The sequence below is a fragment of the Plecotus auritus genome (assembly GCF_963455305.1).
Source record: "Plecotus auritus genome assembly, chromosome: 15".
In the NCBI taxonomy this organism is placed as follows: Eukaryota; Metazoa; Chordata; class Mammalia; order Chiroptera; family Vespertilionidae; genus Plecotus; species Plecotus auritus.
The window spans coordinates 16,087,909-16,114,967 of record NC_137781.1 but is presented as its reverse complement, the minus strand read 5'-3'; positions in this window follow the sequence as shown (position 1 = coordinate 16,114,967).

The following is a 27,059-nucleotide window of genomic DNA, read 5'->3' as shown; positions in this document are numbered from 1 at the left end:
ACACAGACACACACAGACACACACATTCAACTGCTGTTTTTTGTTGAGGGCTGCCCCAGTGATCAATAGGAATGAGATAGCATACATCAGTGTCACCTGTGCTTGAAAACCTCCACTGACATGAGCAAGGGAGACGATAAGAGGGAAATACATTATAGAGGTGATAAATTAGAATTTTGAGAGAAGAAGCTAACTAGGCAACAACCTGTCCTTGTCACAGCATTTTCGTATTACCAGTGAGATTGTTCCTCTTGGAATGAAGCTGCATGAGAGGAGTGTGGTTCAAAGAATTATGTGACGAAAAGTGATGTAGTGAAATGTAATGGCCTCAACAATCTCGCTTTGGAGTCAGAATGGTGAAGTGTGATGCCATGTTTTTTGGAGTCTTGGAGGGAAAATTCAGAGAAAACAAGCATATTACCTGACAAGACCAGTGCCAAATCACTCACACTCCCTTTATGTACAACAGCTCTCATAACCCTAAGGTCCTGACACCCACTGTTATTGAGAAGGGGCAGTGTGACTCACATTGAGGCCCAGAGCACAGGTATCTTCTATTTGCTCAACTCCCTTTATTGCTGTGGAAGACAGAGCATCAGTAGGGATAGAAGGATAGATTGAATTTTATGGGACCAAGGCCTGGTATCTTCTCTGATGTGGGGAGTAGAGGGAGCAGATGGATGTGGTGAGTTAACAATATGACAGAATTGGAATATTAGAAGAGAATCTGATCATGGCTGTACTGTCCCCATTTTGATAGGATATGCACTTTGAGGATGTGGTCATTGCTTTTTCTCAGGAGGAGTGGGTGCTCCTTGATGAGGCTCAGAGACGTCTGTACTGCGATGTGATGCTGGAAGTGTTTGCACTTGTTGCATCTGTAGGTAAGAACTTCACATCTCAGTGTCCTGAGGTGATGTTCTCTCTTACTTTATTCTCCAGGCATAGCACTCTCTGTCTCACAGCCAGACTATAGGTTCTGCAAATATTCCTAACTGTCTTTTCAAATGTACTATGGCTGCCAGTGCTGAGCACTGTGGAAAGCCCTGAGCAATAGACTCCACAAACTTCTCTTACAACATTTGCCTCAGCAAGTGCAGGAAGTTTCTGGGAGTAAGGGGTCTTACAGACAGCTTAATTGATCCCACCTGCTGTTTCTTCCTGGGAGGGTGACTATATTCAGATCCATGGCTTCCATTTCTACCCCTTTCCTATAGCTAAATTCCTGGATGACTATCTGTGCCAGATTACGGTCTTTACTTGCATGAACCATGTACTATTCTTGTAAGACCCTCTGTTTCATACCAGGAACCAGCTCTTTTCCATCAGTGTTCAGATGGACATGCCACTCGCTACACTACATTTCTACCTTATCTTTTACCTACTTGACTCCTTCTGACATGTCATTTCACCTGTGAGTTCCTGGCTTCCGGCTATGTTTACCTTTATGGCATTTTTACGTCATCTACTCCTGTGCATTGCTGCCTCTGCTGTATTCTTTAACACTGACTTACATATGTGTTATGAATTACACATACATGCTCAAGTAGGTTTCAAACATCAGCTTCTTGTTTATTGAATTTTTCTTGAAATAAGACGTAAGAACAATTCTGCAGAGCTTGCCTATGTCACCTGCAGCAAGCCCTGCTGAACACTGTTAAGCTAAGGAGGGGCTGGAAGTCTTACCGCTCTTCCATGTGGTGCTTTCCATCTTTGTGTCATATTCCTGGTGTGGTCTTCCTTCCTTTAGGATCTGCAGAGGCCCAGAACTTCACAGAAGCCTCTTATTAATGCTTCCATCACATCTCTTCTTTTCAGAAAAATTGCATGGAGCCCAGGTGTCATTACTGGCTACACACTTTTGTAATGGAAATTCCCCCTGTCCCCACAGTCCTCAATCATTTCCTCACCCTTTTTCTGTTTTCAGGTTGTTGGCATAAAAAGGATGAGGAGGAGGCCTGTTCTGATCAGAGTGTATCTGTACAAGGAGAGTCACATGTCAGGGCTTCTAACACAGCTCCAGCAATCCAGAAGTCACATTTCTGTAAGCGGTGTTTCACAGTGATAAAAGATATTTTGTACCTGACTGAGTTACAAGCAGAATACTTTGAGCACAAATGCTTCTTCAGTGACTCACGTGTGAGAGACTTCTGTTTCAGTGCAAACCCTCACCAGCAACAGAAGGATATCAGTGAAGAGACCTCCTGGAAAGAAACTATGGACAGACGCTCATTTGTTACCAGGTGTAGCTTCTATTTATCAGAGGTACCTTCAAACAACAGGGAGGTTAGGGAAGATGTCCAAGCTCCCTCAGAGCTTCTCCAGGCGCCGGCCTCTCATAACACTGAGGAGCCACACAGTGGCTATGAGGTTTCACAAGAATATCTCAGTGGAACAAGTCATCACCAATGGGCTGAATGTGTAAAAGCTGCCAGCAAGAAACAGAAAGTTGTTGAATGTCATGGTGTCTGTTCTGGAGAACTGATTTATGATTGTGACAAATGTAGGAATGTTTTCAGAGGCATCTTTAACCTCATTCAACCTAAGAGAGTTCACAGTGGAGAAAAGCCATATGAGTGTACAGATTGTGGGAAGTCCTTCAGTGAGAGTTCTAAACTCATTCAACATCATAGAATTCTCACTGCGGAAAAGCCTTATAAGTGTAGTGAATGTGGGAAGTCCTTCAGATATAAGTCTTCTTTCGATAAACACCAGGAAGTTCACACTGGAGAAAAGCCATATGAGTGTACAGATTGTGGGAAGTCCTTCAGTGAGAGGTATAAACTCATTCAACATCAGAGAATTCAAACTGGAGAAAAGCCTTATAAGTGTAGTTAATGTGGGAAGTTCTTCGGTCGTAAGTCTGATGTCAATAGACACCAGCAAGTTCACACTGGAGAAAAGCCATATGAGTGTACAGGTAGTCAGAAGTACTTCAGTAAGAGTTCTAAACTCATTCAACATCAGAGAATTCACACTGGAGAAAAGTCATATGAGTGTACAGGTTGTGAAAAGTTTTTCTGTGCGGTTTCTACCCTCTTTAAACATCAGAGAATTCACACTGGAGAAAAGCCTTATAAGTGTAGTAATTGTGAGAAGTCCTTCAGTAGTAAGTCTGATGTCAATAGACACCAGCGAGTTCACACTGGAGAAAAGCCATATGAGTGTACAGATTGTGAGAAGTCCTTCAGTGAGAGTTCTAAACTCATTCAACATTAGAATATTCACACTGGAGAAAAGCCTTATAAGTGTAGTGAATGTGGGAAGCCCTTCGGACGTAAGACTGATGTCAATAGACACCAACGAGTTCACACTGGAGAAAAGCCATTTGAGTGTACAGATTGTGGTAAGTTCTTCTGATGTAAGTCTAGTGTCAATAGACACCAACGAGTTCACACTGGAGAAAAGCCATATGAGTGTACAGATTGTGGGAAGTCCTTCAGTCAGAGTTGTGAAGTCATTCAACATCAGAGAATTCACACTGCGGAAAAGCCTTATAAATGTAGTGAATGTGGAAAGTCCTTCAGATGTAAGTCTAATGTCAAGAAACACCAACGAGTTCACCCTGGAGAAAAGCCATATGAGTGTACAGATTGTGGGAAGTCCTTCAGTCAGAGTTCTAAACTCATTCAACATCAGAGAATTCACACTGGAGAAAAGCCTTATAAGTGTAGTTAATGTGGGAAGTTCTTCGGTCGTAAGTCTGATGTCAATAGACACCAGCGAGTTCACACTGGAGAAAAGCCATATGAGTGTACAGGTTGTCAGAAGTACTTCAGTAAGAGTTCTAAACTCCTTCAACATCAGAGAATTCACACTGGAGAAAAGCCATATGAGTGTACAGGTTGTGGAAAGTTTTTCCATGCGGTTTCTACCCCCATTAAACATCAGAGTATTCACACTGGAGAAAAGCCTTATAAGTGTACTGAATGTGGGAAGTCCTTCGGACGTAAGTCTGCTGTCAATAGACACCAGCGAGTTCACACTGGAGAAAAGCCATTTGAGTGTACAGATTGTGGGAAGTCCTTCAGATGTAAGTCTAATGTCAAGAAACACCAACGAGTATACACTGGAGAAAAGCCATATGAGTGTACAGATTGTGGGAAGTCCTTCAGTCAGAGTTGTGAAGTCATTCAACATCAGAGAATTCACACTGCGGAAAAGCCTTATAAGTGTAGTGAATGTGAGAAGTCCTTCAGATATAAGTATTATTTCAACAGACACCAGCGAGTTCACACTGCATAAAAGCCATATGAATGTACAGTTGAGAAGTCCTTGAGTGAGAATTGTAAACTCATTCAACAACAGAGAATTCACACTGGAGAAAAGCCTTATAAGTGCAGTGAATGTGAGAAGTCCTTCAGAAGTAAGTCTAATGTTAATAAATATCAGTGAGTTCACACTGGTTAAAAGCCTTATTAGTGTACAGATTGTGGAAATCTTTTACCAAAAATTGTAGCCTCATAAGACACCGGAGACTTCACAGTGGAGACAGGCCTTAAATGTGTAGGTAATGTTTCCTTTTTCTTACCCAGAATAACAACACTGAAGGAGAATCTATGATACATTTTTATCTCAGTATGATCCCTTTTTATCAGGAAATATACTCTGCTAGATTCCTCAAGTTTCCGGTACAAGAGAGGCTTTAAGGAGCTGCCTACAATGGCTATCCTGCCCAGGTCTACTATGTGATTGATATCACTGTGAAGGTTTATGGCTGCAGGGATTTCTCCTCTACCACCTGGCTCACATGAACAGTGTGAATCAGTTACAAACCTGCATGCTCTTTTGTGCTTAAATAAATTTTCAATACTCTGAACACACCCTAGGAAATTTGGCACAGTGGATAAAGTGTTGGTCTGCAGACAGAAGGGTCCTGGTTTTGATTCCACTCAAGGGCACATGCTGGGGTTGTAGGCTTGATCCCCAGTGGGGTGCATGCAGGAGGCAGCTGATCAATGATTGCCTCTCATCATTGATGTTACTATTTCTACCTCTCCCTCTCTGAAAAAAATAATAAAATTGTTTTTTATAAAGAAACAACTGGCGAAATTTAAATAAAGTTACAGATTTGTAAATAAGTAAATACATAAATAAATACTCTGAACTCTTGTCAGTGTCTTCATTCCTTCCTCTCTGACTAGGGAATGGGCCTGACTCAGGGTTTGTCCAGAATACCCATCAGCAGCAAAGAAGTAGTCCCTCTTAATGTGGTTCTCACATTATGCTGTGATGATTGGCTTATGTTCTAGTTCACCAATCTGAACCCCACTGGCTGTGGTTTATGATATTTCAGTAAAGGTGTTTTTTTCTGTTGTACCTTTAATTGTGTTGGTTCTATTCCCTGCCTGTCATGATTTGAAAGCACTATTGTGATCTGTCAGCATGTAAATGTGAACAGATATTGTGGGGACGTCAAACCTTCAGTGCTTTGGAAGGGAGAGAATGATGGCAGAAAATCACTCTTTGTCCACAACCTGCTTATTTTGCATTGCTGCCCAAGGCCTTGTAAGAAAGACTGCATGAGTTTGTAGTTTTAATTTACACCCCAGTACCTTGGTTATTGGTGAGGACAGTGGTCACCCAGAAAAGGAGGATTTTGCTGTCCTTCTGTTCACAATAGGAATTATGTTCTGTTCACAGTATGTGTTACATATGTATCAGCAATGTTTAGGGGAACTCCTCCCCATGGACTGCAAAGGAGACATGTGTCATGAAGTACAAAATTTCATAGTCTTGTGACACTTGTTTTAAGACTCTGAGGTTAAACTACTATTGAGACAGAAACACTATATTCATAGCGATGGGAAAAACTGCAGTAAATTAGATTGAAAATGTCTGCTTTGAATGTAAATCCAAAAATATTCCTGGGCCTATGGGTTGTGTCCTTTGTTTACAGACATTCTCAGCACCTCCAAAACTTTTCCTGTAGCTGAAGTCATTGGCAGAGAAAATAATTTAATTGTTTTGAGGATTCCCCTGGTTTCTATAAGGTGTTCCCCGCAAGGTCATTTCTCAATATGTAAGAGCTCAATGCTGGAGGAAGGATAATCCGGTAATCAGTCCTAGGATGTGTCTTTTGTAATCGGTAACCATTCCTGTTGATTCCATGGCAGTAGTCTTCCCTGCTTGCCACTATTTGTTGCCATTGAGGCAAAGCTGTTCCTCTCAGGAAAGGAGCACTGACATGCAAGAAAGCGCACTTTTCTAATGTGTGTTATTTTGTCAGCCTTGACCTAGAGATAAAGCTGTGAAACCACCACAGGTGAAATCGTATCTGTCACTGTATTCAAGGAGTGGCAAAAGTAGACTTTCAGTTGTGACTACACATACCGCACTGCTTATGCTTTTAAAAAATATTATTAAAAATTCCTTTATTATATTTAATTATTTATTTATTGGAAAAGAAGAGGGAAAGGGGAGAGAGAGAGAGAGAGAGATACATACATGAGCTCCTTCCTGCACTACACTTACTGGTGACCCAGGAAAAACTGTGTACTAACCTGGAATTGAACCAGGATATTTCAGTGCACTGGATGACACCCATCCAGTTGAGGTAACCGGTGAAAGCAGAGTTTATTCTGATATTTTTACGTATTAATTATTTTTCATACCAACCACTGTACTCCTACATTTCCTACACTCTGCATTTTCCACCTGGCCTTTTATAATCTCTCTTTCTGACTTTCCCAGTCTTCCATGCAATCATTCATTTTTCATCCTTTACATTAGATTAGTTCATATATTTCATAATTTTATAGGCACTATAAGGTGTGTACTTTTTAACAAATACTGATTTCCTTTATGCTACAGATATTTTGAGATCCAATACAAATGCTTACGTGAATATCGAATTTGTTTTATTGCTGAGTAGTATTGTATTCTATGGATAACAACTTTATCTATTGATCTTCTATAAAATTGCTTATTTCCAGGTTTCGGGTATTATAAATAAATCTGTACCCGGGCCGGGCACCACACCTGCTCATCCCTGCCCCGCTGCGCCTGCATCTGCAGCTGCGAGGTAGAATGCTGCTGTGGAGGCGGGAGAGGCTGGCAATGCTCCAGCTGGGCTCGCCAGCTGTGAGCCCAGCATCTAGAGCTCCTCAGTCAGTCAGCTGAGTAATGATACTGCTGTGTGCACGCACTGACCACCAGGGGGCAGCTCCTGTGTTGAGCATCTCCCCACTGGTGGTCAGTGCACATCATAGCAAAGGGTCAAAAGGTCATTCAGTTGTTTGGTCCTTAGGAATATATATATATTAGTGGCCTGGTGCACAAAAATTGTGCCCATTAAAAGGGGATTAATTAGAGGAAATATTTTAATATTACTATTTGCCTTTCCTCTGTAATAGATGTGTCAGATATGAAAAAAATTAGTAAAATGTATATGAAAATCTTCCTCCTGTCAAAGTCTGGGGTGCACCATGGGACCCAGAGTCAAGTTCCCGCCCACCCACGTGCACCTCAAAATCCCATGAGACCCAGACACGGCCACCCCCACCCCCTTTGGGCTAGATCCAGACCTGGCCGGTCCCAACCTTGTCAGCCCTGCCATGCAGGGGGCACAGCCTCAGGTCCCCTGGCCTGGCACCAGGGCGGGGGGTATGTCCTGAGGTCCCCTGTCAAGCCGCGCCAGGTGGGAGGAATGGCCTCAGATCCCCTGGCCCAGTGCAATGGCAGGGGGTTGCAGCCTGAGGTCCCCCGTGAAGCCCCATTGGGCAGGGCGTGTGGTCTGAGGTCCCCCGTCAAGCCCTGCTGGATGGGGGACATGGCCTAAGGTCCCCCATCCTGGCACCAAGGTGGGGGTGCAGCCTGAGGTCCCCTGGCCTGGTGCCGGGGTAGGGGCATGGCCTCAGGTCCCTTGGAAAGCCCTACTGGATTGGGGGCACAGCCTGAGGTCCCCAGTCAAGCCCCATGGGGGTAGTGGGGGCGCAGCCTCAGGTCCCTGCTGATTGCTCGTTAAGGCTCATTACGGGAACTTGGCCTCTGCTGTGGGTGCAGCCATCTTTGTTACAGAAACCCCCACCTCCGCTGTGGGCGCCACCATCTTTGTGGCAGAGTCAATTTGCATATTCCCTCTTTATTATATTGGACAGGTAGTCTGCTGTAGGGGCCCTGTGCAGAGTACGCTGGAGGTTCAAGGCCAAGTTGCCATGCCCATGCATACAGGAAAGGACACAGCAGCATTACAATGGTAAGTCCTCTTATGCCCTATGTATGTGCGGGCACAATCACTCAGCATTAGCACTGTACAGAGCTCCCTTATCTGACCTGTTTGTGTTAATTCAGCTCAAGCACCACTCATTGGCATGAGGCTTCTTCTATTTGAGTGTGTGAATAAGGTGCCACTGAGCAGCCAGGTTTGGGCTGCTGTGTTTGTACTAAACCATCAACCACCTGTCGTTACCCATGGGCTCTTCCTGTCTCCTGCACCCAGATGGCTCAAGCCCCTGACGGAGGAACTTGCCACAAACACCTGCTTTTCTCTTCATAGTGTGATATTTTCATATGGAAAACAAAAAATAAACCTCCGGGAGTGGTTCAATTGGATGAACATGCTCCCATGCACAGAAAGGTTTCCAGTTCCAATCCCAGTGAGGGCACACGGTAGGGGGCATGCCAGCTGGGTCCTCTGTGTGGGTCCTTGCAGAAGCCAGCCAATCAGTGTTTCTCTCTCTGTCTCTCTCTTTAAAAATAAATTTAAATAGTATGTATATAAATCTGTTAATATTTGAGATCTTCAGGAATAATTGAAACAATAATTTTCACCTCAAGGAGCATTCTGAGCATCACAGAACCTAAAATAATATCTTAAAACAAGAGATCAATTGAAGACAACACATCCAAATTATGAGACTTGTCATTTTCCAGCGCGACTGGGTGCCCCGACTCCCATATTTGCAGTGATCAGTCAGTGATTGGGATCCTAATGCCACCTGTTGGTTCTGAAAATGTAAGTTACCGAAAGGGCAGTGCATTGTTAACATTCTCCGCTATTCCTGTTTAGGTCCAAACTTCAGTAATGCATTAAGTGCAGTCTACATTGGTAATCTTTGTTAATATCCCTGCTGTAAATACTCTCATCATTGTGAGGTTCAAACTGGCAACATGATGGAACTAAACATGGACATGATAAGATATTTCAGTAACACCATTACATTTTATTTCCAATATGCTGATACAGCAATACCAAATATGCTCAAGAACTTTCATAATAAAAGAGCAAAATTATTGGGAAACATCAAGTTTAAACATTTTTCAAATTTGATTTAAGTAGAATTAATTTAAAATGCACATTAAAGAAGAAAAAAAAGAAACATGCTCTTTTGGAATCTCTCTGCAAGCCTGAATCGCTGAAACCAAGTTCCTGAGGCCCTTATCAGTGCTTCACTTTTGGCATAAAAAATAACTGATGCAAAAATACAGTCTGCCTATGGAACAGCTTACCTGAAATATAACCATGTGAAAACGATACTTATGGAACCCATGAACACTATTCCAGCCTTTCACCACTATCTGTCATCATGATGGTTTTTTTGTTATTGTTTTTTGTATCTATCCTCAGGTACATTATTGGATTATTTCACTTAAAATTTCACATCTGTTTGACCATGCAGTGGGTCAGAACATCATCTTAATAATGCCAAGGTTGCAAGTTCCATCCCTGGTCAAGGTGATTAAAAGAACCAAACAAAAACGTATAAAAATAAAGGAACAATAATGGATCTCTCTCGCTCTCTCTCTCTCCATATATATATATATTCCTATTTTTCTCCCTCTTCAAAATATATATATATATATATATATGTTTTAATCACCCAAATAGTCCACACACTTGTGAACACCAGCACAGCCCAGGGCGCCGTGGTGACCAGCAGCCATGGTTCTCATGAGGGCAGAGCAGGCAATGACCCAGAGAACAGTATGGAAGCTACCACTGCTGTCAGTGTAGCAGGTGGGGAACCAGGGCTGAGCTGCACAATCACCCCCAGGGGATGATGGTATCAGTGTGATCTCTGTGACTAAAAGCACCAGGAGAATTATCCTCCAGGACATGCCCTTCTGGTCTCTGCACCTTCCAGCTGGATGTGGAGAATGACCTATTTCAGATTCAGGGAGATGAAGTGTCCTGATTCCTCTCCGGTCTCAAGGCTGTGAGCAGGACAGGGCCCAGGGAAGCTGCCAGAAAGAATTGGTGCTGGGCCATGTGTGTGGCTCTGAGGCCCTCTCTAGTCACAGTGCAGGCTGGTGGATGCTCTGTTCTTTGGGGCCTTGGTTAATGGGAAATGGAGCAGACTCTGCTGCAGAAATTCCTGGGGGGTCATAACCTGGCAATCAGCATGTGCTCCAAGAAAAGCTGTGACCCAGGCAGGGCCAACCTAGTCCACTGTAATGAAGTGCTCCAGCCATTGCCCTGCCCAGGGAGGGAGAGGACCTGTCTCTGCAGAGACTGATTCCCTATCTGCCCAGCAGGAGGGGTTGCAAGCTGCTGAGCCAGGTGGTCCTGTGCTGGGTTACAAGTGTCTTAAAGTTTAGCCACTAAAGGAGGTTCTAGATATTTCTCAATCCAGAGAGAGAATGTGTCCCTGATCTTTTCTTTATGGGTAAACATCCACCGTGCTGCACTGAGACTGGTCTACTGCCTGCACAGTCCACCCCTCTACACTCTTTGTTGGCTGTGCCTGGGATGTTTCCACTAAAGATGAGACATGCTCCTCAAGTGAGTTGATGGAACCTGAACTCTGGGCATAGTGTGCTGCTGGGTGTGTGGGTGAAGGAGCAGAGAGGTTGGGGTCTGGGATAGGGCTGGAGAGAGGCAGGGTCCTTGAGTGGGTGGGCAGAGGGAAGGCTCTAGGGATGAGAATTGGAATCAGACTGGATGTAGAGGCAGCAGCCAAGGGTGGGTACATCTGAGACTTGTAAGGACACTGTTGAGCCCAACTGTTCCAGACTACAGAGTTATAGAGTCCCCTTCCCTTAGGAGCTGGTGTCCTAGTGGAGGACAGCCCACAGACAATGAACAGGACAGCTGTGACAGGTGACAGGAGCTCAGGCATAAGGTAAAGCCAGTGGTGGTCAGTGGGGGCCACCCTGAGTAAGTCTGAGAAGGCATGGTAGAGTCCATTTGGAAAGCCTGCTAGCAGATTCCACCCCCTATCCCCCCGTTTGGGAGGTGAAGGGAGGTCACTGTGGCTTTCTTGGACAACTAAAATTAGAAAGGGGGTCCTGGCTGGCATGTGAGCGCTGTGGCAAGACTTGACTTTCTCCTCAGGAGGCCTCACAGTTTGCCTCCAGCCCCAGGTGCTGTCAGAAGGGCTGATGGGCAGTCCCTTCAGAAAAATCATTGCCAGAGGAAAATTTACAGTCCTGAATCACATGAAGAATCCACGGGCTTAAAAATGTTTGCTTATTTATGAGTAAAAGTGCATCTGTAAGGTGCTTTAGTTTACTCACCACAAGGATAGTTCTCCAGAGGAAAATGACAAACACAAAAATGTACAAGGAGACAGTGATGATGGTAAGCTTCCACTGAATTTCAAAAAATCCGCTGGAGGACACAGTAATGGGGCAGGATATGCAATAGATGAAATAATATGTGAGATCCTGAGGAGTCTTAGACATTTACAATACATCTGTCTCAGGAAATCATCTTTCGAATCCCAACACCAGCCTCCATGTGGTCTCCACAGGATTCTCTGCTTTGAGAAAGACTGCAAGTTGGCTGCCTCCTGCCTCCTGTGTCACTGGCAGTATTTATAGACATTAACACATGGGTTTCACTAGGGAAAGCACAGTTTCTAGTTCACCATGGGCTCTGCTCACTCCAGTGTCTAAAGTTATGTTGGAAACCCTCAGAAACAGCTTCTTCCGTGGGAAAGTTAATTTTAATCACCCAAAGACTACCTAAGATAAAAATATAAAGAGATGACTTTAATCAGAAACCATCACATTTTAGAGCTAAAATAAAAACAAAATGGGGATCATGACTATGTCACTAATAATGTGGCGTTTTTCTGAAATCCGTGATATCGATTCTTGTAGCCTCTTACATGAAAGGAGACAGACTTCCACTGAGTTCAGATGATTCTGATAACTCTTCTAGAGAGATAGCGTTAGATTTAACCATATGTACTTGAAACATCAACACCTTAGTTGTTTAATTCTCTCTTAGGGATTTGTTTATTAATTTTAGAGAGAGAGAGGAAGGGAGGGAAAGAGAGAGGGTGACAAAGAAGCATTGATATGAAAGGAAACATGGGTCAATTGCCTCCTCTATGCTTTCCAAACAAGGATCAAATTTGCAACCCAGTTAGGCGCCCTTTCCAGGAATCAAAGACACCATCCTTTAGTGGGGGTGCTTTATGGGAGGATGCTCTATTCCACTCAGCCACCTGAGCAAGGCAGCACCTGAATTCTTAATGTTTCTTTAAGAGAGCAAATTAGGCCCTAGCTGGCTTAGCTCAGTGAAAAGAGAGTGGGCCTGTAGACTGAAGGGTCCCAGGTTTGATTCTGGTCAGTGCACATGCCCAAGTTAGGGCTCTTACCCCAGTAGGGGGCGTGCAGGAGGCAGCGGATCAATGATTCTCTCTCTTCATTGATGTTTCTTTCTCTCACCTCTCCCTTTCTCTCTTGAAGTCAATATATATATATTAAACTAGTATGACAACACTTGTGGGGTCTCAAACTTTATGTGCTTCAGAAGGCACGTAAGAATGACAGAAAATCACTCTTTGTCCCATATTGGCTTATTTTGCATTGCTGACCAAGGCCTTGAAAGAAAGTCTGCATGACTTTGTGGTTCTAGTTTGCAGCCTGGTGCCCCTGTCATTGTTGAGTTCAATGGTCACCCAGGATAGGAGTCCTTTGTTGTGCCTGTGTGAACAATATGAATTATATTCTCTGTTCTCAGTAAGTATTACATAATTCTCAGCAATGTTTAGGAGAATTCTTCCCCACACACTGTAAAGCAGCCATGTGCCATGATGTATGAAATGTCATAGGCTGGTGTCACTTGTTAAGGCTCTGAGGTTTAAATGGAACTAGCATTAGAACAGAAACACTGTATTCATAGTGAGTGGGAAAGACCAGTAAATTGGATGAAAAGTGCCTCTTCTGAATGGAAACACAAACCATCAACGGTCGGTGCCTTCTGTGATGTTTGCTTACAACATTCTCAGGGCCTCCATAACTGTATTATGTGGCTGAAGACATTGGCAGAAAAAATAAACACATTTTTTTTTGGAGTCCCCTGGCCCATCCAGGGTGTTCACCTCAAGGTTTCTGCTACTGGCAAGACCTCAGAGCTAGAGGAAGGATAATCCTATCATCAGTCCCAGGTTGTATTTTTTGTAACCTGTCAGCATTCCTGGGGATTCTGATGGCAATAGTTTTCACTGTTGGGCAATATTTTCTGCCCCTGACATTAGACTGGTCCTGCCAGGAGATTAGGAGAGAGATGGTAGAACCCATGTAAGGTTGCTCTTTTAATTTCCTAACAAGACAGAGATAGCCAGGCCTTTATTTGGAAGTACTTCTTAAGGCTCTATTAAGTATATTTGTGACTGACATGCAACAAAATGCACTTTTTCTAATGTGTAATACGTGGTGAGCTTGGACATATGAATAAAGCTCTAAAAACATGACATGTGAAATAAACGTATCTCACACATATACAAGTTAGGTCAAAAGTAGGCTTACAGATGTGAGTATGCAAACCACAGAGTTTATTCTCTTTTTTACATTAGTCTTTTAAATATTTAAAATGTTTCTATTGACCTTTTAGAAAGAGAGGAAGGAAGCATGAGAGAAAGAAATGGCGATAAAAAAAAGAAGCATTGAACTGCTACCTCCTGTCTGCCACCTGCAGGGCATCCAGGTAGGCATGTGCCCTGACCTGGACTGGAACCAGTGACCTTTCAGGGCACAGGATGGTGCCCAAACAATTGAAGTACAATGACCAGAGAAGAGTTTATTCTTGTATCATTATTTATTAACTATTGTATTAATTTCCTTATCAACACTCTACACACCCTATATTTACCTCCTGCCCTTTTATAATCTCTCTTTCTGCCTTCCCCAGCTCTAAATGCAATCATTGATTTTCCTTCCTTTACAAGATCAGTCCATATTTTTCATAATGTTATAAATACTATAATGTGTGTATTCTTTAACAAGTATGGGACTCTTTCATGCTACACAGTTAATTTGAGGTTCAACACTATGCTTATGTGAAAAGTTAATTATTTTTTATTGCTGAGTAGTATTGTGTTCTGTGAATAACCACTTTATCTATTGATCTGTCTAAGGTTTTTTTGTTGTTGTTGTTGTTATTTCCAGGTTTGGTGTATGATAAATAAGTTTTCTGGGAATATTCGGTTCAATTCTTTGTACAAATGTATGTTTTCCTTTTCTAACTGTTGTAGGGTAGGTGAGTGTTTTACTTTTGAAGGCATTCAGAGCCCTGATCTAAAGTGGTCCTTTCTTTCCTTCCCAGCCACCTACAATAATGAAAATTCTAGTTTTTCATTATCCCTGTGAGCACATGCGATGTTTAATATTTTTAAATTGTAGGCCTTAAATTCACTAGTGTAAACATGTTTTGTTTTAATTCCATTTCCCTAAGAAATTTTTATGCTGAGCATTTCTTTATGCATTTATTTACACTGTCTTTATCTCCTTTGCTGAAAAGTCTGGTCAGAAACTTTTGCCAATTTTAAAAATGTTTATGATTTAATCAATAGGAAGTCATTTCACCACCTAAAACATCTGTTTTCACCTCACTCATTCCTCAAGGACTCAACTTCTCTCTTTGCCATTTGGAACTATATGTTTTGAATACTGGGAGGAAAATTATTTTTCTAACATTGTATCCTATGTACAATTTAAAGCCCATTTGCATGACACACTTATAAGATTAACTTACGTTGCTAACGTTTTCCACCATTCAGTTTAAGTTGAAGCATTCAATAGTGTATTATGTGAAGTCAAGGTTTGTAGTATTTGTCAATTTTTCTGGTGTAAATACTCTCAACATCGTCACTTTCAAATTTCCAAAGTGATAGCACTGAATATGTGCTGATGAGATATTTCAGTAGCAAATCATTATATTTTACATTATATTTTATTTCCAACTCATTAATACAGTAGATACAAACATGCTCAAGAACGTTCATAATAAAATAGTAGAATAATTGGGAAGTGTCAAGTTGTAATCATTTTTTAAACTTTGATGTAAGTATAATTGATTTAGAACATACATTCAAAAATACACTGAGTGGCCATAATATTATGATCTCTGAACGCATAATAATCTGGCCACTCAGTGTGTGTGTGTGTGTGTGTGTGTGTGTGTGTGTGTAGTATATATGTGTGTGTGTGTATATATATATATATGTGTGTGTGTGTGTATATATATATATATATATATATATATATATATATATATGTTAGAGGCCCGGTGCATGAATTTGTGCATGGGTGGGGTCCAGCCAGCCTGGCCAGGGGGAGGGGACATGGGCTGTTGGCTGGTCTGCCTGCTGGTCAAACTCCTGTTCGAGGGGACAATTTGCATATTAGCCTTTTATTATATAGGCTATACACTGAGTGGCTAGATTATTTTGCATTCAGAGATCATAATAATCTGGCCACTCAGTGTGTATTTTTATTGATTTCAGAGAGGAAGGGAGGAGTGAGGGATAGAAACATCAATGATGAGAGAGAATCACTGATAGGCTGCCTCCTGCATGCCTCACAATGGGGATCCAGCCCACCACCTGAGCATGTACAGCCCATGATCAGATTCACTCCTAAGATTATAAGTCTGTCATACTCCCCACCCTCCACACCCATCTGCTCTTTCCACTCTTCACATCCGAGAACATACCACGCCTTCATCCCATGAAGCCACTGTCTTATATTCCTGCTGATATTTTTCTTCCCACAAAAATTAAGGCAGTTGAGAAGAGAGAAGATACCTGAGGTCTGGAACCCCATGTATGTCACACTGCCTCTTATCAATAGATTGGTTGTCAAAAACATAGGTTAGAGAGGGATGTTGGCCATAAAGAGAGTATGAGTGATTTGATACTGGTATTCTCAGGAAATAGCCTTGTGGTCTCTCTGATTGTTCCATTAAGACACCAAAAACATGGCATCACACTTCATCAGCTTGACCTTATTCCCAAGGTGCTGAAGCCATCACTTTTCATAATCTGCTGCACATAGTTCTTTGAAAACACTTCTCTCACACAGCTTCATTCCCAGTGGCACAACTTCAAAGGTAATGCAAATTTGTCATGGTGTGGGGAAATTATTTCCTAATCACCCTCTTTTCCAAAAATATAGGTCACCACCTCCATAATATATTTACTATTACCCTTCTTCCTTACCCATGCATTTGGAAATTTACAATCCTGGGTAACACTGATGAATGCTCTCTCATTCCCATCAACCCGTGTGTCAATACCAACAACAAAAGGCAGGTGGTTAGTTAAATGGCACCTGAGCTCTTTACCTAGAGTGTAGCACCCAAACCCCTCTCTTTACAGGCAATTACCCTAAAATTCACCTTATTGTTACATCCAGGCACCACCAGAAATAGGCTCTTCCTTCATTCTCTCTTATGTCAGTGTGCTGTGGCCATGAATTCACATTCCCTCTCCGAGTGCACATCACTCTTTCTACCACACCTCTCTCACACCTGCACTTCCACAGCCCCGCCCCCATACTCATATCCTGGCCTTTTACTTATTACTCAGCATGTGTGGTCCAGAGGATGGTTGCCAAATGGAATCAGGATCAAGCACTGCCCAGACTCTGATAGTCCACACTCATAGAGGCAGCCTTAAATCCTGCTGTGTAGGCCTCTTTCCATGGCTGTTTTTTTCCTTCAACCTCAACTATTAAAAACAACAATCAGATCTCAGATATCCATAGGCCACCTCCTGTGATGCTGCCCTTGATGTCCCTTCACTAGTTACAGCCAACATCTCTCAGTTAACCGTCACTGAAGTCCCAGCCCCGATGGCCCTCTGCACCATGCCCAGTGAGTCTCACAGATGACCACTCAAGCCTCTTAGCTAATCCACAAGACTGACTGGAACTTCCCACAGCCAGGCCACACCAACGGTCACAACAAAATCCTGGTGAGAGTTTAGAAAAGTTGATATGTACCAGCCCTAGCTCATCTTGTTTGAATTACTCTTCGGCCTCCAATTAATCTCAAGTCCACTCATCTTTTAAAGGCCTTTGTCACTGCAAATCCATTACCTCTTCCCCACACTATACATGACAATGTCTGTCCCTATGCTGTGTTGTGACACCCACCTCCAATCAACAGTGGCCCCAGCAAGAAAGCCAGTCCTCAGGCTCACACTGTCCCTTCTGAGCTACTACTACCATTACCAACCTGACCATGATCCCCTGTATGTAAGTGATCTACAGTCCTGGCTGATGCGTCTCAGCTGGTTGAGCATAGACTCATCCACTGTTCAGGTCACACGCCTGGGTTGTGGGCTGGATCCACAGCAGGGTTTGTTCACCTGGTAACCAATCTTTGTTTCTTGCTCATCCCTGTTGCTCTGTCTCGTTCCCTCTCCCTTCCTTTCTACATCTAAAATCAATAAAAATATAGATGTATTTTAAAAAACAGACCTGCAGGTTCCTGATTCAGCTCACTCTTTACTCCAAGCCTTAGCACATTCTGGACCCTATGTCTGGAGGACTTCGCACTCATCACACTGGTGGCCAAAAACAAGGTCCATGTCATGAAGCCCTACTCCTGGCCTTAGGAATCTGGCCTTAGTGTCTGTTCAAAGTGCCCAGGCCCAAGGGATATGATCAACTGTCAATCCCAGGACTCTACTATCTCAGAGGCCACAAGTGTGTGAGGCCTTGAAATAAGCTCCACAAACCCGTACACCTAACGATTCTGCATTTGCAGGAATTTGTGGAAAGAAAAGGGTCTGTTGGGAGCCTGGCAACCACCAGGCTCTATGACTCAGGCTGCTCAGTACCTTGCCCAGCCCAGAGGCCAGGTGCCCTCCAGATCCTGTATGATCTCAGGGCTCAGTCCTCAGTGCTCACTCTTGCCAGCTCCCTCATCATTTACAGGACTTCCCCTTCCTGTCCACAGCTGCTGTTCTCTGTCTTCTAGTCTGTTCTTCCTCTGAGCAATGGTAGGAAAAGTTAGACCATTACCCCAGAGAATGTCCCTTTTTCTTTCACAACCCACTGTCCTGAGAGTGAAAGTAAAACTCCTCGTGCAAAACCACACCTCATCTTTGTTGCCTTCAGACCCACAACAGGCCCGGGTTTCTGAATCCTCTCAGCTCAGTCGCACCATTACGTCCTTACAAGATGGCACTGCAGCCTTTCACCCTCTTCCCCCATCACCCATGTGTCACCACGAGGGACTCACCATTCTGAACGCTAGGACCTGGGCGGCAGGACCTGAGAGGCGCGGGTCCCCCAGGCTGGAGGGTGAAGTGGGGTCAGGCTGCGGGAACGCTGTGAGCAGAGAGGAGTCCGGGAGGCACGGAGACCCGATCTCGGTCTGTTGGGGCTCCAGGAGCCTCAGACACACCCCGCACCGCAGGCAGCTGCCCCCCAGGCCTCCTCCTGCTCCCGACCAGCGCCCTGAAGCCTGTGACTCTGTGAACAAAGACCTAAGAGGTTAAAATGACCACAGGGAGGAGGAAGCAGGAAGTCCCGCCCTAACCAGATGATCAGATACCAAAATGCCCTTTAGCACCGCCTACATGAATGGAGTTCCTTCTGGGTAATGTAGTTTTCTCAACCAGCCAGCAGAGTACTAGCATCCCAGCCAAAGACTTAGGTCAGTGGGCAGCAAACTTATTAGTCAACAAAGGCAAATATCAACAGTACAACAATTGAAATTTCTTTTGAGAGCCAAATTTTTTAAACTTAAACTTCTTCTAACACCACTTCTTCAAAATAGACTCGCCCAGGCCGTGGTATTTTGTGGAAGAGCCACACTCAAGGGGCCAAAGAGTCGCATGTGGTTAGTGAGCCGCAGTTTGCTGACCACGGACTTAGGTGAATAAAGGTCTTGTGGCCCAGAAAGTGACGCCTGGGGAGGGACTAGATGGGATCAGAGGCCTGGCTGACTGGGGCAGACTAACAGATCTCTGAGGGGAAGGAGGTGGGAGGAATGCAAGAGATCCACCAAGAATATATACAGAGGGGGGACATGGAAGAAATCTATAATACCATCAACAATAAAAAACATACATATTTTCTTAAATTTTAAAATAATGTAGTACAGGTTGTGTAGCTCAGTGGTTGAGCCTCAACCTATGAATCAGGAGGTCATAGTTCTTTTTGTTTTATTCTTATTTTTATTTTTTAAATTAGTTATTGTTTAAAGTATTACATATAGTATTACATATAACTCCTTTTACCCCCATTAAGCTCTACTGAGCCAACCCCAGCCTCTGCAAATGCCCTTACCCCCCATTGTGTCTGTGTCCATTGCTTATGCTTATATGAATGCATGTAAGTCATTTGGTTGATTCCTTATTTCCCACTTCCCCCCTCCCTTCCTTGAATTCCCGCTGAAGTTTGACAGTCCATTCAACACTTCTATGTCTCTGAATCTATTTTTGTCCATCAATTAATGCTGTTCATTATATTCCACAAATGATGAGGTCATGTGATACTGGTTCTTTTCCTGGTCAGGGTACATTCATGGGTTGCAGGCTCAATTTCCAGTGTGTAGGTGGAGTCATACACAAGGCAATTAATCAGCAATTCTCTCTCATCATTGATATTTTTATCTCTCCCTTCCACTCTCTAAAATCAACAAAAATATTTTAAACAAAATATGTACATATTTGCATAAGACATGGATATATATTGTAATGTGGTGAGGGACTAGAAGCAGTGGGGGCAGAGTAGAGTGAGAAAAGGGGGCGGGGAGTATGGCAGGAAATTGGGAACATCTGTAATAGAGTCAACAATCCCATCTAATAAAAGAGTAATATGCAAATTGACCGTACCTCCAGTACACCCACTAGTCACGCCCGCCAGCCAATCAGAAGTGAGTATGCAAATTAACCCAACCAACATGGCTGCAGCCACGGAGAGAGCAGCAGGCTTGGGTTTCCCTGGCAATGGAGGAAGCCAAGCTTCGTGCACACCCTGGCCGGCCCTTGACTCCACTCAAGGCTACAAAGATTCAATTATAGAAGATAAGTAAATCCCCCCCAAAATGTCGGAGGCCACGGAACAAGCAGGACTCTTGGCTCCGCTCAAGGCTACAAAGTTTCAATTGTAGAAAATAAGTAAATCCCAGATATCAGGGCCTCCCCTTGGATCCCCGGGGGGCATGGCAGGCCTGAAAACCACCACAGACCCCTCACCCAGGCTGTCCCATGCCCCAAGGGAACCCCCACCCTAATCGGGGACACCCTTTAGAGAAAACCAGCTGGCCCCCCTCGTGCACCAGGCCTATATCCTATCTAATAAAAGAGTAATATGCAAATTGACCATCACTCCAACACACTAGATGGCTACCCCCATGTAAACACAAGATGGCCCCCAAAATATGGCCAGCAGGGGAGAGCAGTTGGGAGGGACCAGACCTGCAAGGGAGGGCAGTTGGCGGCAATCAGGCCAGCAGAGGAGGACAGTTGGGAGGGACCAGGCCAGCAAGGGAGGGCAGTTGGGGACAATCAAGCATGCAGGTGAGGGCATTTAGGGGTGACCGGGCCTGCAGGGAAGGGCAGTTGGGGGGGACCCAGGCTGCAGGGGAGAGCAGTTGTAGGGGGGACCAGGCCTGCAGGAAAGGGCAGTTAGGGGCAAACAGGCTGGCAGGGAGCTGTTAGGCATCAATCAGGATGGCAGGGGAGTGGTTAAGTGGTGATCAGGCTGGCAGGCAGAAGCAGTTAGGGGCAATCAGGAAGGCAGGCAGGTGAGCAGTTGGGAGCCAGCAGTCCTGGATTGTGAGAGGGATGTCCAATTGCCTTTTTAGGGCCGATCCAAGTCAAGGCACATATCCAGTTTGGGGGCTATATTCCAGTAGGGGGAATGCTGGAGGCAGCTGGTCAAGGATTTTCTTTAATCATTGATGTTTCTAGCTCTCCCTTTCTCTCTAAAAAATCAATAAATGCATTTAAAAAATGAACAGTGTTAAGATTGATTTGACTCAACAAAAAGAAAGTGATTGTGAGCCATCACGTTTTCTTCCAAATCTTGTAAGCAAAATCATGCCTTGTTCTGTCTTTATACAGGACTAGAGGCCCGGTGCATGAAATTCATGCACGGGGGTGTGTGTCCCTCAACCCAGGCTGCACCCTCTCCAATCTGGGACACCTCGAGGTATGTCTGACTGCCCATTTAGGCCCGATCTTGGTAGGATTGGGCCTAAACGGGCAGTCAGACATCCCTCTCACAATCCAGGACTGCTGGCTCCCAACTGCTCACCTGCCTGCCTTCCTCATTGCCTCTAACTGCTTCTGCCTGCCAGCCTGATCACCATTTAACCACTCCACTGCCAGCCTGATTGATGCCTAACTGCTCCTCTGCCAGCCTGTTTGCCCCTAACTGCCTTCCCCTGCAGGCCTGGTCACCCTTAACTGCCCTCCCCTGCAGGCCTGGTCACCCCTAACTGCCCTCCCCTGCAGGCCTGGCAGGCCTGGTCTCCCCAACGGCTCTCCCCTGCAGGCCTGGGTCCCCTCCAACTGCCCTTCCCTGCAGACCCAGTCGACCCCCAATTTCCCTCCTCTGCCGGCCGGGTCACCCCTAACTGCCCTCCCCAGCAGACATGATCGCCCACAACTGCCCTTCCTTGCAGGCATGGTCCCTCCCAGTTGCCCTCCCCTGCTGGCCATCTTGTGGTGGCCATCTTCGAGTGATGGTCAATATGCATATTACTCTTTTATTAGATAGGATAGAGGCCTGGTGCATGAGTGGGGGACAGCTGGTTTGCCCTGCAGGGTGTTTCTTATCAGGGTGGGGGTTCCATTGGGGCATGGGGCAGCCTGGGCGAGGGGCCTGTGGTGGTTTGCAGGCCGGCCATGCCCCCAGGGGACCCAACCTGAGGCTATGGTATCTGGAATTTATTTATCTTCTACAATTGAAACTTTGTAACCTGCAGTGGAGTCAAGCCTTCTGCTTACTCTGTGGTGGCAGCCATTTCTGTTGGGATTTATGTATCTTCTGTTATTGAAACTTTGTAGCCTTAAGCGGAGGCCAATGCAGGCCAGAGCTGCGGAATCTTGGCTTCCTCCATCGCCATGGGCAACCCTAGCCTCCTGCTCTCTCCAGCTCTGTTGCTGCTGCCATTTCTGTTGGGATTTATTTACCTTCTATAATTGAAAACTTGTGGCATTGAATTGAGGCCTGGGCCGGCAAGGGCAGGTGAAAAGCTTGGCTTCCACCATCCCCAGGGAAACCCAAGACTCCCTTTTGCTCTCTGTGGCTGCAGATATCTTGGTTGGGTTTATTTGCATATTCCATCCTGATTGGCTGGTGGGCATGGCTGGTGGGTGTAGCGGAGGTACGGGCAATTTACATACAGCTCTTTTATTAGATAGGATATCCCAGGCATAACTTTTAGGGGACAGGAACCAGTCTGGAGTTGGTCTGCCTCAGCTTGGACTCTAGTGTTTGAATTCCTGACTTTATGCAGAAAAGATTTCACAACAGGAGTTCAGAGACTTGTATTTATTTTTTTGCCTTTATTGATTAAGTTATTACAAATGTGTCCTTAATCCCCCATTTTCCCCTCACCCCACCAATTTTGCCCTCACCCTGACCCCCTTTTGCCTGCTGTGGAAACGCTGCTCATCCTGGTCAGCTTGGCAGCATTCCCACTGTGGGAGCATACTTACCACCGGGCAGCAGTTCCTACTTTGAGTGTCTGTCCCCTGGTGGTCATTGCGTGTCATAGCAACTGGTTGACTGGTCATCGTTCTGTTCATTCTATCCTTTGGTTGCTGTGCTTTTATTATATAGGATGTGAACAAGCCTTGTTTCATTACTAAGAACTAGGATATTTTGTGAGTTAAAGGATTGCTTTATCTAACACTCATCTATTGAAAAAGTGTTTACTGAGAAAGACCATGTGGTTGGGGCCCATGTGTCAACTCACCTGGACTTCTGGTTCAGCCAATGGACAGCTATGTAACTTGAGTCTTCCAAGCCTCAGTTTCCACTTCTAGAAAGCAGGGCTTGGCATGGCTGTGACCTTGTTTCCTTTTCTGCAGATCAGAGATAGGGGAGGCTGGCGAAGCCCTTAGGAATGTGTGAAAACAGAAGAAAGGGTCTGGTGGGGCAACAGGAGAGCAGGGCAGAGGCCGTTGCAAGAACTTGGGCTTTTATCCTGGAGGCACCTGAAGGGTTCTGAATGGGTAAATGGCATGGGAAGACTTCATGCTAATGGTCCCTTTAGCTACAACGTAGAAGATGGAGGCAGTCAGGCAGGTAAACCCCCCTTCTCGAGTCAGAGATGGTGGTGGGAGGATTAGCTCAGTTGCAGTAGGTGTGGGTGTGGGAGTGAGGACTGTCCTGGTAGGTATGGGTGGGAAGGAAGGCCAGGGTCAGCCCATGTTCTCAGATTGGGCCTTCAGTGGACAAGAATACATGCAGGAGACCCAGGCTCAACAGTGAAGATGTGCTCTTTCCTGAAATTCTGTAATATTCACTGGGAGGAGTTATGGTCTGTGCCCTCTGAGGAGTTCCTGAGGCCCTGAGGTGGGAAGCCCCAGGGATATAATCACTGACATTCAGACTTTTGAGGAGAAGAACAGGAGGAAGGTCACTAGAGACAGGCCATAGTGTTTCAGAGAATTTTCCCCTGTATTGAATGCCCAGAGGTCAGGTTTAAAACACAGAAATCAGCCTGGCCAATGTGGCTCAGTGGTTGAGCATGGACCTATGAACCAGGAGGTCCTGGTTTGATTCTCAGTCAGGGTACATGCCCAGGTTGCAGGCTCCTTCCCTAGTGTGGGGCATGCAGGAGGCAGTTGATCAATGATTATCTCTCATCATTGATGTTTCTTTCTCTCCTTCCTCTTTCCTCTCTGAAATCAATAATATCTATGTATATGAAAAGCTAGTGTCTTTAATGCTGTAATGACCATATGACCAAACAACCAGATGTCCAGTTGCTATGCCACCCACTGTGGCCAGTGAACTGACAATATTGGGGTGGCCTGCTGCCCAAACTCCCTCAGCCCCTCCCCCTGGCTGGCCCACCCCTGATCAGACTCTCCCACCCAATGAAGGAAATACCTGCAGACCCTCCCCATGGCTGGTCCTGCACCCAATTCACACCCTAACCCCAATAGGGTTGGAACCTTCAATCCAATCGGCCAAGGCCCCTCCCCCAAGCTGGCCATACCATGATAAGGCCTGATCAGTGCTGGCCAGCCAGCCAACCTCCTGCCATGTCCTCCTCCTGACAGGCCCAGCCCCGATCCTTCCTAATTGGGTCCGGGTAGGTTGGACACCACCTGTGCACAAATTTGTACACTGGGCCTCTAATATATATTTCTTTGTTTTGTTTTGTGTTAATCCTCACCCAAGTATATTTTCCAATGACTTTTTAGAGAGAGTGGAAGAGAAAGGGAAAGACAAAGAGAAATATCATTTTGAGAGACACCCACTGACGTTTCTTTCCCCCTCACCCTCTCCCTTCCTCTCTGAAATCAATAAAAAAATAAAAAATATATATTTATATATGTAATCATGCTGGTTTAAATGTAAAATCGATAATTGCTTAGTTAACAAGACACCTCAAATGCTCACGTTGCACAAAAATACAAGGATCCCTTGTTTTTCACTCTCCATGCACCTGCAAAGTCATAATCCTGGTTAAACGCACACATCTACAGGTGAACAGATTCTGTCTCTACCAAGGAGTTCCCAAGCAAAGTCGCCAGCACGACACCTTCTCCCCCCCAACATGGAGGCTGCTCTCGGGCTGTGAGCTTCCCTGACACGGCATTGAAACTTGTCTTTAGACTCACTCTGTGCTAAGTCATCTCCTCACTGGAGAAAGGGATTACTCAGCTCAAACTTACAGATGGAAGGTACTAGACATTGTGGGGATACAATAACTATACCAGCAGTTTTGAGGAAATCGTTCCAAAATGAAGCTGTAAGTCGGGTATCAGCAAAATTTACCTCAGTAACATAATGTACATAAAAGCAATAAGATTTTTCTAACTTTTATTTAAAAGACATTTTTTATTGATTTCAGAGAGGATGGGAGAGGAAGAAAGAGATAGAAACATCAATGATGAGAATCATTGATCAGCTGCGTCCTGCACAACCCCTACTGGAGATGGAGCCCACAACCAGGGCATGTGCCCAGACTGGAAATTGAACTATGATCTTCCAGGTTATAGGTTGATGCTCAACCACTGAGCAACACCACCAGGGCCCAGCAGCATATTTTGGAGGCAGGGGTATAGGTAGGACCATGTTGACTGTGTTGGGTGAAATATTTCCAAATATCTTGAGTTCAGGGCATCCATTACCCTAAATGAACCAACAATGCAAAAGTGAGAAGAAAGAATCGACATTGAGATTACTTTTAAAATAAAAATTGCTGAGGTCCATGCTGCCACCATAATGAGGGCAGGATGTTAGCATGTTCTTGCCAGGAGGCGCGGGACGTGGCCTCCAAGGCCCCTCGGGGCTGGCACTGGGGCAGGCAGTCTGCCAAGGGGAGAGGAGACAAGTGCCAGGGAGGAGACACAGACAAGCCCTTGATTTTTGTCACAGCTTGTGCTCTCATCACACCTGGAGACACACACACATATACACACACGATGTCCATCTGTGTGTTTGAATGCAAACACACACACACACTCTCACACACACACACACACACACTCACACACACACACACACACACACACTCACACACACACACCCACAAACACACACCCACACACACACTCACACACACACACACTCACACACACACACACTCACACACACACTCTCACACACACACTCACACACACACACTCACACACACACACATACACACACAAACACACACACACACTCACAGCTCTAGACTCCTGATGCCTTGCTCGGGCTCGAGAGAAGCACAGCCCATGCAGTTGCACCTGGTCCTCTTGGTTAGCTCAGCCCTGCGATGCTCACCAGGGCGGCTGCCTCCAGAAAGTCCCCAGAGCTGGGCCCCATTACAGGCGAGGCTTGTCTGGCTTTGGATTTCTACAAACAGGTCACTCGGGAGGCTGCATGGGGATGGAAAGAGCACCCTAGAGTTGGGGGTCATTCAGCCCCGAGTTCAAGCCTCACTGTGACTTCTAACTGGCTACGTGACGTTGGGCCAGTGAGCTGCCTGGTGAGGAGCTGAAGCCCGAACCAAGAGTGCCTTAGGCTGTGACTTGCGCGATGCACTTTGGAACCACACTCTCCATTAGTTGAGGGCAAGCATAGGTGGGCTATAAATACACATGTTTAGTAAAAACCAATGAGAGCTTTCTAAGGAATCAATGGGCTGTGTGCATACATGTATATATACATGTGTATGTATGTGTTTGTGTGCATACATGTAAACATATTCCCTCCTATTCCTCTGGTTGGTTGGTAAACATTTGGCTGGATGCTTCCTTCCCAAGGCTTGTGCAATGTTTACTAATTTTCTCACTTTGCTGTTCTCCCAGGGAGAGCCACTCTGTTGCCACAGGTGATCCCACCCTCTCTGCAGGAAGACTTCAGCCCTGAGCTGTCATTGGATATTTCCCACTCCACAGATCACACAGCTCCCAGGCCAGGGTAGAGGTGGGGCCCTGGAGCTCAGCGGGGTATGATTTGGAATTCCACCTCAGCAACGGGACCCCATGGTACTGCCCAGGGGGACCCACCTCCTGGGCTTGGTTAGTATGTGAGGGAGACATCAGAGTTGGAAGCAGCTGAGGGAGTGATGGACAGGACATGGGAAAGGGAGAGGGAGGCCCAACATGGTCTGGATGAAGGGGACAGAGGTGATGAGAGGAGGAGCACAGAGGCTTTGGTGGGGGAGGATGGTGAATGGTGTGCTGAGCATTTTG